The sequence below is a fragment of the Panthera leo genome, chromosome A3, assembly GCF_018350215.1.
Source record: "Panthera leo isolate Ple1 chromosome A3, P.leo_Ple1_pat1.1, whole genome shotgun sequence".
Taxonomy (NCBI): domain Eukaryota; kingdom Metazoa; phylum Chordata; class Mammalia; order Carnivora; family Felidae; genus Panthera; species Panthera leo.
The window spans coordinates 133265358-133276970 of NC_056681.1; the positions used below are offsets into that span (position 1 = coordinate 133265358).

The window sequence follows — 11613 nt, forward strand, 5'->3', positions numbered from 1 at the left end:
TTAAAAAAAAGGTTATCTTTGTGCAGTGGCAGTATCGTAGCCAATGAGGTTTATCCGAGGTGCAATTATTGCTTAATGGAAAAGAAAAAAAGGTTAGCGATAAAAAAAAAAAAAAAAATGATTTCTAGGGTTTGGAGTCCAAAGTTCCAATCCCAGCTCTGCAACCTTCTGTTACCTTGACCAAGTTTCTCTAAGAGCCCTAGCTTCACTGGAAAGAAGCAGGTGGGGAAGGGAGGTACGACCACGAACCCAGCAGGGTTATCCTAAGAAGTGGAGATTAGCTCGGTAAAATACGTGGCACATAGTAGTTGCTCAATAAAAGGTATTATTAGTCATACATGTTACATCCGACCCTTGAAAATACAGTGTGAGTCCATCACAGATAAATCTTTCTATGGGTCATTTATTTTCTTAACTGGTCAAACAAGGGCTTTTTAATGCCTCCCAGCAAGCAAACTCCCAAAATGGAGCTAAAGCTTAGAAGAGAAACCTATTCCCTCACGTTATTCATGCCACAGGAGGACCCAGCTCTATGCTGCTTTTCTGCCTCTGGCGTCTCTTCCTGACTTTTGTTTTTATTCCTTGAGCTGATAATCGAAGCTGTCAGAGAAGGCTCACACCGCTCAGTAGTTCACTGACGATTTCCAGCTGGGCCTTGTAGAGCGTGTTGCTGAGTTGGAGAAAGAGCGAGAAGGCCCCTCAGGAAGGAGCCCACACTCAAGGCGCTGGTGGATTTGAGCATCCGGCTGATTGGTTATTCAATGTGCTTCAGGAGGGGTCCTCAGCGCGCGCCTCTGAAGGGACAGACCTGAGTCAGCGTGAGTCTGAAGAGCAGAGTGAATCCAGAAAGACCCCTGGAGACTAAGTCACTGAAATGAAATCAGAGTAGACAGTGCTTCCTGCCACAGGCCTAAGCATCTCCTGACGCTTTCAAGGGAAAACGAGGCTCAGATATGGCTCTGGTTGTGAGCTGGACATCTCCGTCAAAGTGCCGGCAGCCCTAAGGTCGAGCAATACCGAGGGATGCGATTGTAAGCAGCGCAGTGGGGTCCACGGACGATGTACTGCGTGTCAGGTGCTGTGCTGGCCCCCGAAACACGGCGACAAGGGTGGGACGGTGTCTGCAGCGAGGCCTAGTTTCACGAACAGAAATCAACAAGGCCTTCAACTGAGCTCAAGGTCGCAGAGCCACACCGGAGCCCCACACCATCTGAGTATCAAGGGCTGGTCAAGCCTCCCCCCAAATTATATTTTTTCCTAACTCTCTAGACCGTCTACTTGGTTTCCTCCACCGCTGTGCCCCGAACAGGTCCTGTCCAAACAATCCTAGGGTTATGACTCATAATCTGAGCAGCAATGGCCTTATTTAGCATAGATTATTCAGGGATGATCTTCTCATGAGCTTTGAGGAAATGCAGAATGGCTGGCAACCCCCCCCCCCCCACCCCCAACTCTCAACCCTCTCACCCTTGTTCTGAAGGCTTCTTCCCTCTCTCCGGGGTACTCCTCCCTGCTGTCCCCATGCCCAGCATAGGCCTCTATTACCAGATCCTTGGGGTCACCCAAGCCAGCATGGTCTCCTTCCCATTGTGGTCACTGCTTCCCTGTTGCTGTTGCGGGGGGGGGGGGGGGGGCGGTGTGTGGTGGGAATGACCATGGGCTGGCCCGCCCCCTCCACCCGTGTCCCCTGGCTCAGAAGCATTGCCATTACTTGCCTGACAGTAAGAATTTCCAGGCACCCTTGTTAAAATCCAGATTCCAGAAGGCACCACTATAAACCTACTGAATCAGTCTTCAGGGGACAGGCCTGGACATCTGGGCTTTTAATATGTGCCCCAGAAGAGTCTAGATAAAGCAAGTTTGGGGAGCTTTATCCGGCATTTTAGAGTAAAACCTCAAAACCAAGGCTCTAGGACTTCTTTATAAGCATCTGTAAGTGTTGGACCAAATCCTAGAGGTGAGTGGGTTTTTAAGTGAGCAAGCCCTTTTCCATAAGAACATTAGTTCTCTCAGCTCCCTGGAGAAGCATTTACAAAATTATAATCTGAGAGCAAAATGTCCCCCAGGGACCTGAGAGTGTCTAATGCTCATTCTGAAAGTGCTGGCTTTAACTGCCACCCGGGGAATGGTTGGTCTGCCTGCAGGATTTGGAGCTGTGGACACTTCCGGCCTCTGTGCACAAGCAATAATGCCTAGTTGTATAAGAGACCTCCTCGTGGCTTTAAACAGAAACTTCATTTTCTCAGAAGAGAAAACAGAAACTTTCATGTCTCTTCATGGAGTCTGCTTGGGATTCTCCCTCTCTCTCTCTCTCTCTCTCTCTCTCTCTCTCCCTCTGCCCCTCTCCCCTGCACAAGTGCTTTCTCTCTCTCTCTCAAATAAAAATTAAACCAAAAAATAAAAATGCAAATATAGTTATGGCACTTGCTTAAAAGTCTTCCAGTGGCTCCCCACAGTCTGTGAAGAAAATCCAAATGCCTTAATGGGCTACATAAGAATGGGAATTCTGGGGGCGCCTGGGTGGCTCAGTCGGTTGAGCGTCCGACTTTGGCTCAGGTCACGATCTCGCGGTCCGCGAGTTCGAGCCCCGCGTCGGGCTCTGGGCTGATGGCTCAGAGCCTGGAGCTTGCTTCCAATTCTGTGTCTCCCTCTCTCTCTGCCCCTCCCCTGTTCATGCTGTGTCTCTCTCTGTCTCAAAAATAAATAAACGTAAAAAAAAAAAAAAGAATGGGAATTCTGTGAAATTCCCAAAGTCTGTATGACCAAATGTGTGACTCTCCTTGGAAAGGGTTTGTGAGTTGTTTTCTAAGGTCTTTGAACTTGACTGGGGGCAGCGTTCGGTGAACTGCTCTGGGAAGCCTGGGGGGCAGATAGCAGATGAGCAAGGGTAGACTGCCTCTGGATTTGCAGCGGCCACTTACCCCCCCCCCCCCCCCAGGGTTCCTTTTTCAGTCGTTGTAACAAGGGCTGCGTCCCGGTGACATGTGATCCGGGGTCCCCTTCCTTCCTCTCCTTGACTCTCCCCCTCTCGGTTTGAGATCCTCAGCCAAAGTTGACCTCACTTGCTGACTCCACGTTGCATTTTGGTGAGTCCCAGTTACAGATGCCAAAAAGTGAGCCGTGCTGTTTGCTCAGGCTCTGTTCAAATTTTCCATAAGGCTCTGAGCATAACAACTCAGCCCGGACTCCCAGCCTCTGCCGGGGTCCTGTCCTGAATCTCCCTTGGGCGGTGCTCAGAATGTGGCAAGGAGTTCCCCCGCCACCCCCTGCCACGGCCGAGACCTGGGGAAACCGAGGGTGGGCACACTGGGTCAGGCAGTCATTGTGCTGGAGACAGGACACAGCAGAGGAATGACCTAGGAATTTAATGGCGGCGGACCAGCTAATGAAAGCCTCCTTTGTGCCTGTCCTATGACACAGCAGTGTAGCCAGGAGCTCGAAGAAGCCAAGAGCACATCTTATAGACTTTGAATCACATGGAAAGGTGCTGATGTGATAACCAGATAGGACAGACTGACTCACTCGGGCTGCAGACTGAACAAGGGTTCTCCCACGTCTTGAGTCTAAGAGGTCCCGGCAGAGTGAAAGACAGATACTGTTGCTTCCTTGCTCAGAAAGGCTGACCAGAAGCAGCAGAAGAGATGGTTTTCTTTGAGGCCCTGGTGACCGACAACCCAAAGTCAACAGATAATCTGCTTCACGGTCCTGTTGATTTAAATTTGCTCTTTTTCCTCATCTAGTTGCCCCAACAGAAACTGTGGCACCACTTTCAACAATGGCCAAATTACGGAAAGAGCATAAATGCCCATCAACCGACGAATGGATAAAGAAATTGTGGTTTAGATACACAACGGAATACTACGTGGCAATGAGAAAGAATGAAATCTGGCCTTTGGTAGCAACGTGGATGGAAATGGAGAGGGTTATGCTAAGTGAAATAAGTCCTACGGAGAAAGACAGATCCCATATGTTTTCACTCTTATGTGGATCCTGAGAAACTTAACAGAAGTCCATGGGGGAGGGAAGAAAAACAAAAGGAGGTTAGGGAGGGAGAGAGCCAAAGCCTAAGAGACTCTTAAAAACTGAGAGCAAACTGAGGGTGGATGGGGGGTGGGGGATGGGCATTGAGGAGGGCACCTGTTGGAATGAGCACTGGGTGTTGTATGGAAACCAATTTGACAATAAATTTCATATTAAAAAACAAAAAAACAGAACGGTGGCACCATCCGGAATCTTCCTCCGTGTCCCACAAAATCACTCAGTCACCACATCCTGATGTTCCTCCTTGTTCAATAGCCACACAGGCGTCCCCCCGCCCACCCTGATTGCCCACCACATCCCTCATCCATCCAGGCTCTCACCCTTTGGACACTAAGAATGTGGCTTCATTGGGGCACCTGGGTGCCTCAGTCTGTTAAGCGTCTGACTTTGGCTCTGGTCATGACCTAATGCTCGGTGAGTTCAAGTCCTATACCGGGCTCTGCACGGAGTATGGAGCCTGCTTAAGATTTTCTCTCTCCCTCTCTCTCTGCTCCTTCCTCGCTCGTGCTGTCTCTTTCTCTCTCTCAGAAATATGAATAAACTATATAAAGAATAAATAAATAAATAAAATAATAATACATAAATAAATAAATAATAAATAAATTTTAAAAAAATGCAGCTTCATTAATGAGTCGTCCTATCTCCAGACCAGACAACCTTCCAATCCATCCTGTTTCCACGGACGCCAGAGTTATCTTTCTGAAAGTGATCCTTTTAAAAATGCAAATCCAGGGGCACCTGGGTGGCTCAGTCGGTTGAGCGTCCGACTCTTGAGTTCAGCTCCGGTCATGATCCCAAGGTCGTGGGATCGAGCCCTACCTTGGGCTCCATGCTGAGCATGGAGTCTGTTTGGGATTCTCCCTCCCTCCCTCTCTCTCTCCCTCTCTCCCTCTGTCCCTCTCCCCTGCACAAGTGCTTTCTCTCTCTCTCTCTCTCTCTCTCTCTCAAATAAAAATTAAACCAAAGGATGAAAATGCAAATCCAGTTATGGCACTCACTTAAAAGTCTTCCAGTGGCTCCCCACAGTCTGTGAAGAAAATCCAAATGCCTTAATGGGCTACATAAGGCCCTTCACAGTCTACACTGCCTAACCGTTCAGCCTGATTTCTCTTCAGACCTCACTTGGCCCATTCACTGAGTTCCTAGTATATACCAGATTCTGTGCTGGGCTCTGAGAACCCCGTGGTGAGCAAGAGAGTCATAGATCATGTAGAGCTGGCCATCTGAGGGGGACGACAGACTTGAGACAAGAAGGCCCATGGAGTTCAATGGGTGCTATGCTAGGGCACATGCAGAGGGGCCCCACCTAGCTTAGGGCACAGGGAGGGCCCCCTGACCCAAAGGAATTGGGGAGTGAATATGAGTTAGAAGTTGGTAGTGGGGGGCGCCTGGGGGGCTCGGTTGGTTGAGTGTCCTACTCTTGATTTTTCCTCAGGTCATGAACTCATGGTTCATGAGATCAAGCCCACGTCAGGCTCTGTGGGCATGGGGTCTGCTTGGGATTCTCTCTCCCTCTGCCCCTCCCCCACTCTCTCTCTCTATAAACAAACAAACAAACAAACAAACAAACAAAAAACAAACAAGTCGGTGGTGGGAAACAGTATGTGCAAAGATTAGAAGGTGAGAGAGCTTTGTGTTTTCAAGCAACTGAGAGAAATGTGGCCTGTTAGTGATGAGAGAGAAAGCTTGGAGGTAAGCAGGAGCCTGGTCATGGGAGAGCTTAGAAGATCCCATGTTAAGGACTTCGTGACTTTACCTGGGGATAAGAGAGAGCTGCAGAACCATTTTAGGCAGATTTGCACTAAAAAAAATTTTTTTTTAACGTTTATTTATTATTGAGAGAGAGACACACACACATGCACACATAGAGCATGAGCAGGGGAGGGGGAGACACAGAATCCGAAGCAGGCTCCACGCTCCGAGCCGTCAGCACAGAGCCCGACGCGGGGCTCGAACTCACAGACTGCGAGATCGTGACCTGAGCCGAAGTCGGACGCTCAACCGACGGAGCCCCCCAGGCGCCCCGGCAGATTTGCATTTTTGAAGGGTCTCTGGCTGCAGTTTGGGGAACAGGTTGAAGCATTTACAGCTCCCCAAGTCGCTCTGCATTTCTACACAACTGTGCCCTAGCACCAACGTTTTCATCCAGCTAGAATGCCCTTTTGGCCCTGTTTACTTAGTGAGTTCCTTCCATGTTTTAAAAGTCAGCTCAAAATCCTTAAAATTCACAGTGCTGGGGCACATCTCCATCTTTGCTCCCATGATGTATATCGTTCATCATTCTATTAGAGTATCTTTCACATCGTCCGTCAGTCTCCATTACTGGGCTGCGAGTCCGTAAAGGGAATCTAGCCTGTGTTCCATTCAGCTTTATACCCCTAAGGGCTAGCCAACCCTTAGTAGTTGCTTTCAACATGTTCTTTGAATGGATGAATTTATATCAGGGGCAAGGAAATACCGAAAAGCCGAGATGCAAGACGTCTGGAACTCCCTCCGTGTTAGGTCTTTCTCCAGCGGTGGGCAGGGAGGGGACCCCACTCACCCTAGACCCAGAAGCTGCACCAGGGTTTACCATCCCTGAAGGCTTTCCCCTTTCACATAAAGTACATTTCAGCAAGTGGGACTGAAGGAGGGAAAAACTCTACAGCAGCCTTCCAATCTTTTCTGATGGTGGAAACCCTCGACTTCGTACCTAAGTTTGGGCAGAAGTCTGGTCAGGAAGTCTAAAGTTTATTTTCACTGAAGTGGCACGAGACAGGTTGTGTAGTGAATAACTCAGGTGTCGCATTGAAGCTGCATATTTCCAAGCTTTTCTGAGGCAGGGGGGCAGACGTCAGTAGTGCCTTGAGGAAGGGGTACCCCTTCCAACCACCCAAGTGGCTCTGTGTGGGTCTCATAAATCAGAAGGAGTGCGTCTATATGAAAACGTCAGGAACTTGGTTTAGTTGATTGTTTATTATTTATAAGTGGCTTCTAACAGTTCTCAGTGATGGGTAATTGATATAAGGAAGAATGGGCTTGCGTTTTTTGGAAAGGGTCTTAACATCAGCCAGGCAGAGGTGTTTGATTTATACCACTGGCCCTACAAAGGGGACTAAGGATCTGGAATCTCGCAAGTAGCAAATGCCTTTGCTGAAGTTACAGGTTGTTTTTGTTCCTACGTACAAGTTGGTGGAAACCGGGATTCATTCATTCATCCATTCACGCAACCCTTTGTTCACTCACCCAACATGTTTATGGAGCATCTTTTGGGGCCAGACAAGTTACCTTCTGCTTTACCCAAGTTATGTCCTCACAAAGCCTTTATTGTGCAGGTATGGTCGTTCCCGAGGCCCAGCTTATGAACTGAACAGGCAACGTTAAGTCCTGCGTGAGGAGCCACCTGTTTAAGAGACACTAGAGCTGGGACTCCAGCCTGGGTCCTCTCCCTCCAGGGACTTAAACTCTTCCAGGGGAGACAAAACATATAGAAAAATACCTATGGTCTGCAATAGAATGTGACAAGTGGCCTCCATAGCGGTGGCCACAATGTTTCTGGAGGTAGAGGAAGAGACCATTTCTGACTGCCAAGATATGAGATGGCTTCCAGGAGCAGGTGGCATTGGAGTTAGACTGGATAGGATTTGGATATGCAGAAAGAAGATGAGCCCCCCCCCCCCCGCCCTCTACAGCCCTCAAGTGGTGGTTCTAAGAGCTTCTCTAGAGCTTTAAGTCTTAGAAGGATGCAAATGTTAGGAAGCGGTGAAAACGAAGGGCAGAGCATCAGGAGTTAATTATTCGAGAACGTCTCTTGGCACAGGTTCTGGAGAAAGCTTGTACAAAACCTTGGCCTCTGCCCCAGTGGTCAGCAAATCAAGAGGCAGACAAGTGGCCACACACTGTACAAGCACACACGAGGTAGGAGGGCATCGAATTAGCAGAGCAACATCCAGCGGCCAAAGCAATGTTTGATTTTATCTTCATAGGCAATAAAATCTGAAGTGCATTCTTTGGCAGCAATCAGAAAGGCTGATTGCTGGCTTTTCGTCATTCTCTGGAGTTCCATAGCATGGCAGTTCTTGCAACAGAGAGATACCTTGTGCTGAGGCCGGCTGAGTGTGCAAGACGAGTGTGGCGAGAAGGTTAGAGCTAGTGACACAGCGCTTGGCCTCCAGGCTGTTCTGCCTCTTCTAAAATACGTTCAATTAAAGAGCTCATCTGGCACACATTCCAGGGCTCTCATGGGAAACCATGGCTCGTCTTTAGGTGTGTGTTTTACATGAAACCAATTATGACAATGTTTCTGACGTGAAGGCAACATTGTTACAAGTGCCCGTTTAGTGTCCAGTGTATTTAAGTCCCTGGGGTTAGTTCCCTGCAGCTTCAAATGCATTGTACTTTCAAGAATGTTTCTCACCGGGATCGTTTTAAGTTTCGTTTCATAGCCGTCTGTTGAATCAGGTTTAACACGTGAATTAAATAATCAGCGCATAGATCCTGATGATCGTCTCTTCGTCGTGGATAACCTCTTCCAATGGACGGTTCTCACGAAAAGTCCTAACTTCGCATGCATCAGGATGCTGGATGTGTGTTCTTTTTTATCTAGGGATTCTACAGTCTGTAAGGATGTTGGCCCCTGTGTTGCAGATGAGGAAACTGGCTCCGTGAAGTGATTTCCAGTGGAGCCTACGTAGTGGGGGGCTCAGCTGGGATGATGAACTTGGGTTGCCTGAAGCTTCTCTAAGTCAGACCCAGCAATCAGGTGCAGCAGTGAACCTCCCGCCTTCCACCCAGACGGTAAGACAGGAGCATCAGTGATAAGGCAAGACACTTGTCCCTTCAAGTTTCTAGAATTGTGGGGCGTGTGATGAAAAGTAAACCAACTCAAAAATCACACCTTCCCTGCCACAGAAGGAAAACACAAAGCCTCATGGGTCAGAAGGGAGAGCAGCCAACCGTCTCCTATTTATCCACAGAAGGAACATGTCAGAATATGTCAGGGCACACTCTGTTGAGGGAGTGTCCCTCACCAACTCATCCGCCGCGTCCCTCCCCCGGAACGGGGATCGGGGCACTGGGACTGTGACTTCTTTCTGGAAAGAAGCCAGTTGAGGGGATGGCACTCTGCAGTCAAGCCCCCCTTCCTGTTCTCACATTTCTGGTCATACAAGGTCCAGGCAAGAATATGTTGGTGGAACACAAAAAGTGAGTCAAACAGAATCTAAATATCAAATGGCTGCTTTTCTGAACTGATTACGGAGGTGGACGATCGGGCGTGGGCCTGTCCCAGCCCCTAGATGTCACATCTGTTCTGAGGTGCTAGGCTGAGAGAGGACCAGCCAAGAGACATGCTCTTAGCTGGTTGTAGGGGACAGATATCTTGCCCCTTTCTGCTTTCCTGCTGTTCAAGCTCTGTCTTTTGTGGGGTTTTTTTTTTTTGTTGTTGTTTTGTTTTTTAGTTTACTTATTTATTTTGAGAGTGAGAGAGAAAGGGAGGGGCAGAGAGAGACAGAGGGAGAGAGACAGCATGGAGCCCGACGCGGGGCTCGAACTCAAGAACCGCGAACTGCGAATTCATGACCTGAGCCCAAATCAAGAATCAGATGCTTAACCAACTGAGTCACCCAGGTGCCCCCAGGTTCTGGGTTTTAACTATCCTGAACCCAGATTACTTAGCAAGTCACAAACTAGAGGAAATAGCCTGGTTGGGGCACAGGGTAGCTTGTGGGCTTGCAGCAGGGCCATCTGGGGCCCACGTGACCTTGGGAGGCTCCCACGCGACCTTGGGAGGCTCCCACGCCAAGGGGCAGGCTGGTCCCGGCCCTGGGCCCCGGAGAGGGTCAGGCTGCTGCTGGAGGAAGCCTGGCCCGGAGGCAACATCAGAGCCTGCCAAGGTCTCTGCCAAGGTCTGCTAATAGTTCCCGTCTATCATCAGTGGAAGCGATTTCTGAGGCTAGATAATTGACTTCTGTTCATTGTGACAGATGAAGTTTTGACACGCCTGAGCCCACGCCTGTCTCTTTTATTAGTGACAGGCTCTGCCTTGGGAGGGCAGCTCCGTGGGAGACGGAGAATCGTGTCCCAGCTTTCATCCCAGCGCGGGGAGCCAGCTGAGATCTGATGTCGTTTTTTCTGCCATTCAAATAAATCCCCGTTATCTTTGCCTTTGGAGTTGTGCAAGAAATGTACTGATCATCTCGAGGTTCTAATCGAAAGAGTTAATAATTACTTACATTCATACAGTTTTTTCTGCTCTTTCATGGTTTATCCGTTTTTGAATTTCTTTTTTAAATGTTGACTTATTTTTGAGAGAGACAGAGAGCGCCAGCAGGGGAGAGGCGGAGAGGGAGAGGGGGGAGACACGGTCCAAAGGGGGCTCTGTATTGTCAGCACAGAGCCCGATGTGGGGCTCAAACTCACGAACCGCGAGACCGGGACCTGAGCCAAAGTAGGACGCTTAACTGACTGAGCCACCCGGGCGCCCCGGTTTATCCTTTTTAATAACAGCACTAATAGCCAACCTGTATATGGCATGTTACAGAGACATCATTTCATTTGGTCTTTCTGCGAGAGGCGGGGGTGCTATTCTCCCCTCTGAAATTCAGAATGGTTAAATGACCCGCTCAGGGTCGCACAGAGAAGAAAGAGCAGAGCTGGGATTCCTGCTTTCGGGTTCTGAAGGGCTGTCCCACTCCCTCCCCAGTTTGGTCTGAAGGCTGCCCCTGCTTTCGTCCCCTTGTCCCTGCCCTAGCTGGGGTTCCCCCACCTCACAGCGGGGCGCTCCAGCAGCCCCCGAGGGGCACCCCCACCGCATCCGGTCCATCCAGGACACCCGCACACGGGTACAAACCGGTTCGGCCTCCCAAAGCACCACTTTGCCTCCGTGGTGAACTGCACCCTCGAGAATCTGCAGTCAGCATCATTTACTGAATGGGAACAGCCTCAGGGCGAAGAGCATGCTGTGTTTACCAGTGGGAACCCACAACTCAGCACAGGGTGCATGGTGGCACCCCCAGTGTTGCCTGAGCGATGGGATAAACAAGAGACTGCCTGTCTCCTTGCACGTTCTCTCTGTTTAATCAGTGTTCAAACTGCTTAGCCTGGCATTCAATCCACTTATAAGCCATTTCTGTATTACTCAGGGCGCTTTATGTTTTCAGAGATTAAAAATCCAGTTGCAAAGTATTGAAGCATAAAAAGGGGAATCTATTGGTTTGCATAACCAGAAGGTCTAACTATCAAGAATAGGATTGGGGGGGCGCCTGGGTGGCTCAGTCGGTTAAGCGTCTGACTTCAGCTCAGGTCACGATCTCATGGTCCGTGAGTTCGAGCCCCGCGTCGGGCTCTGGGCTGATGGCTCGGAGCCTGGAGCCTGCTTCCCATTCCCATTCTGTGTCTCCCTCTCTCTCTGCCCCTCCCCTGTTCATGCTCTTTCTTTCTCTGTCTCAAAAATAAATAAAACGTTAAAAAAAAAATTAAAAAAAAAAAAAGAATAGGATTGGGGCGCCTGAGGCGAGATCTGGGAGGTGGACATGTAAGAGGGGGACCAGAGATGATGGGGGACAGAGGGGTGACCTATGTTGTACGTGCTTG

The 11613-nt window shown here is 49.4% G+C and overlaps 1 pseudogene; it reads left to right on the forward strand.

Annotated features, from left to right (window-relative positions):
* The first annotated feature begins 14 nt into the window (after window positions 1–14).
* On the forward strand, window positions 15–185 carry LOC122216790 (annotated as a pseudogene).
* The last annotated feature ends 11428 nt before the right edge of the window (window positions 186–11613 follow it).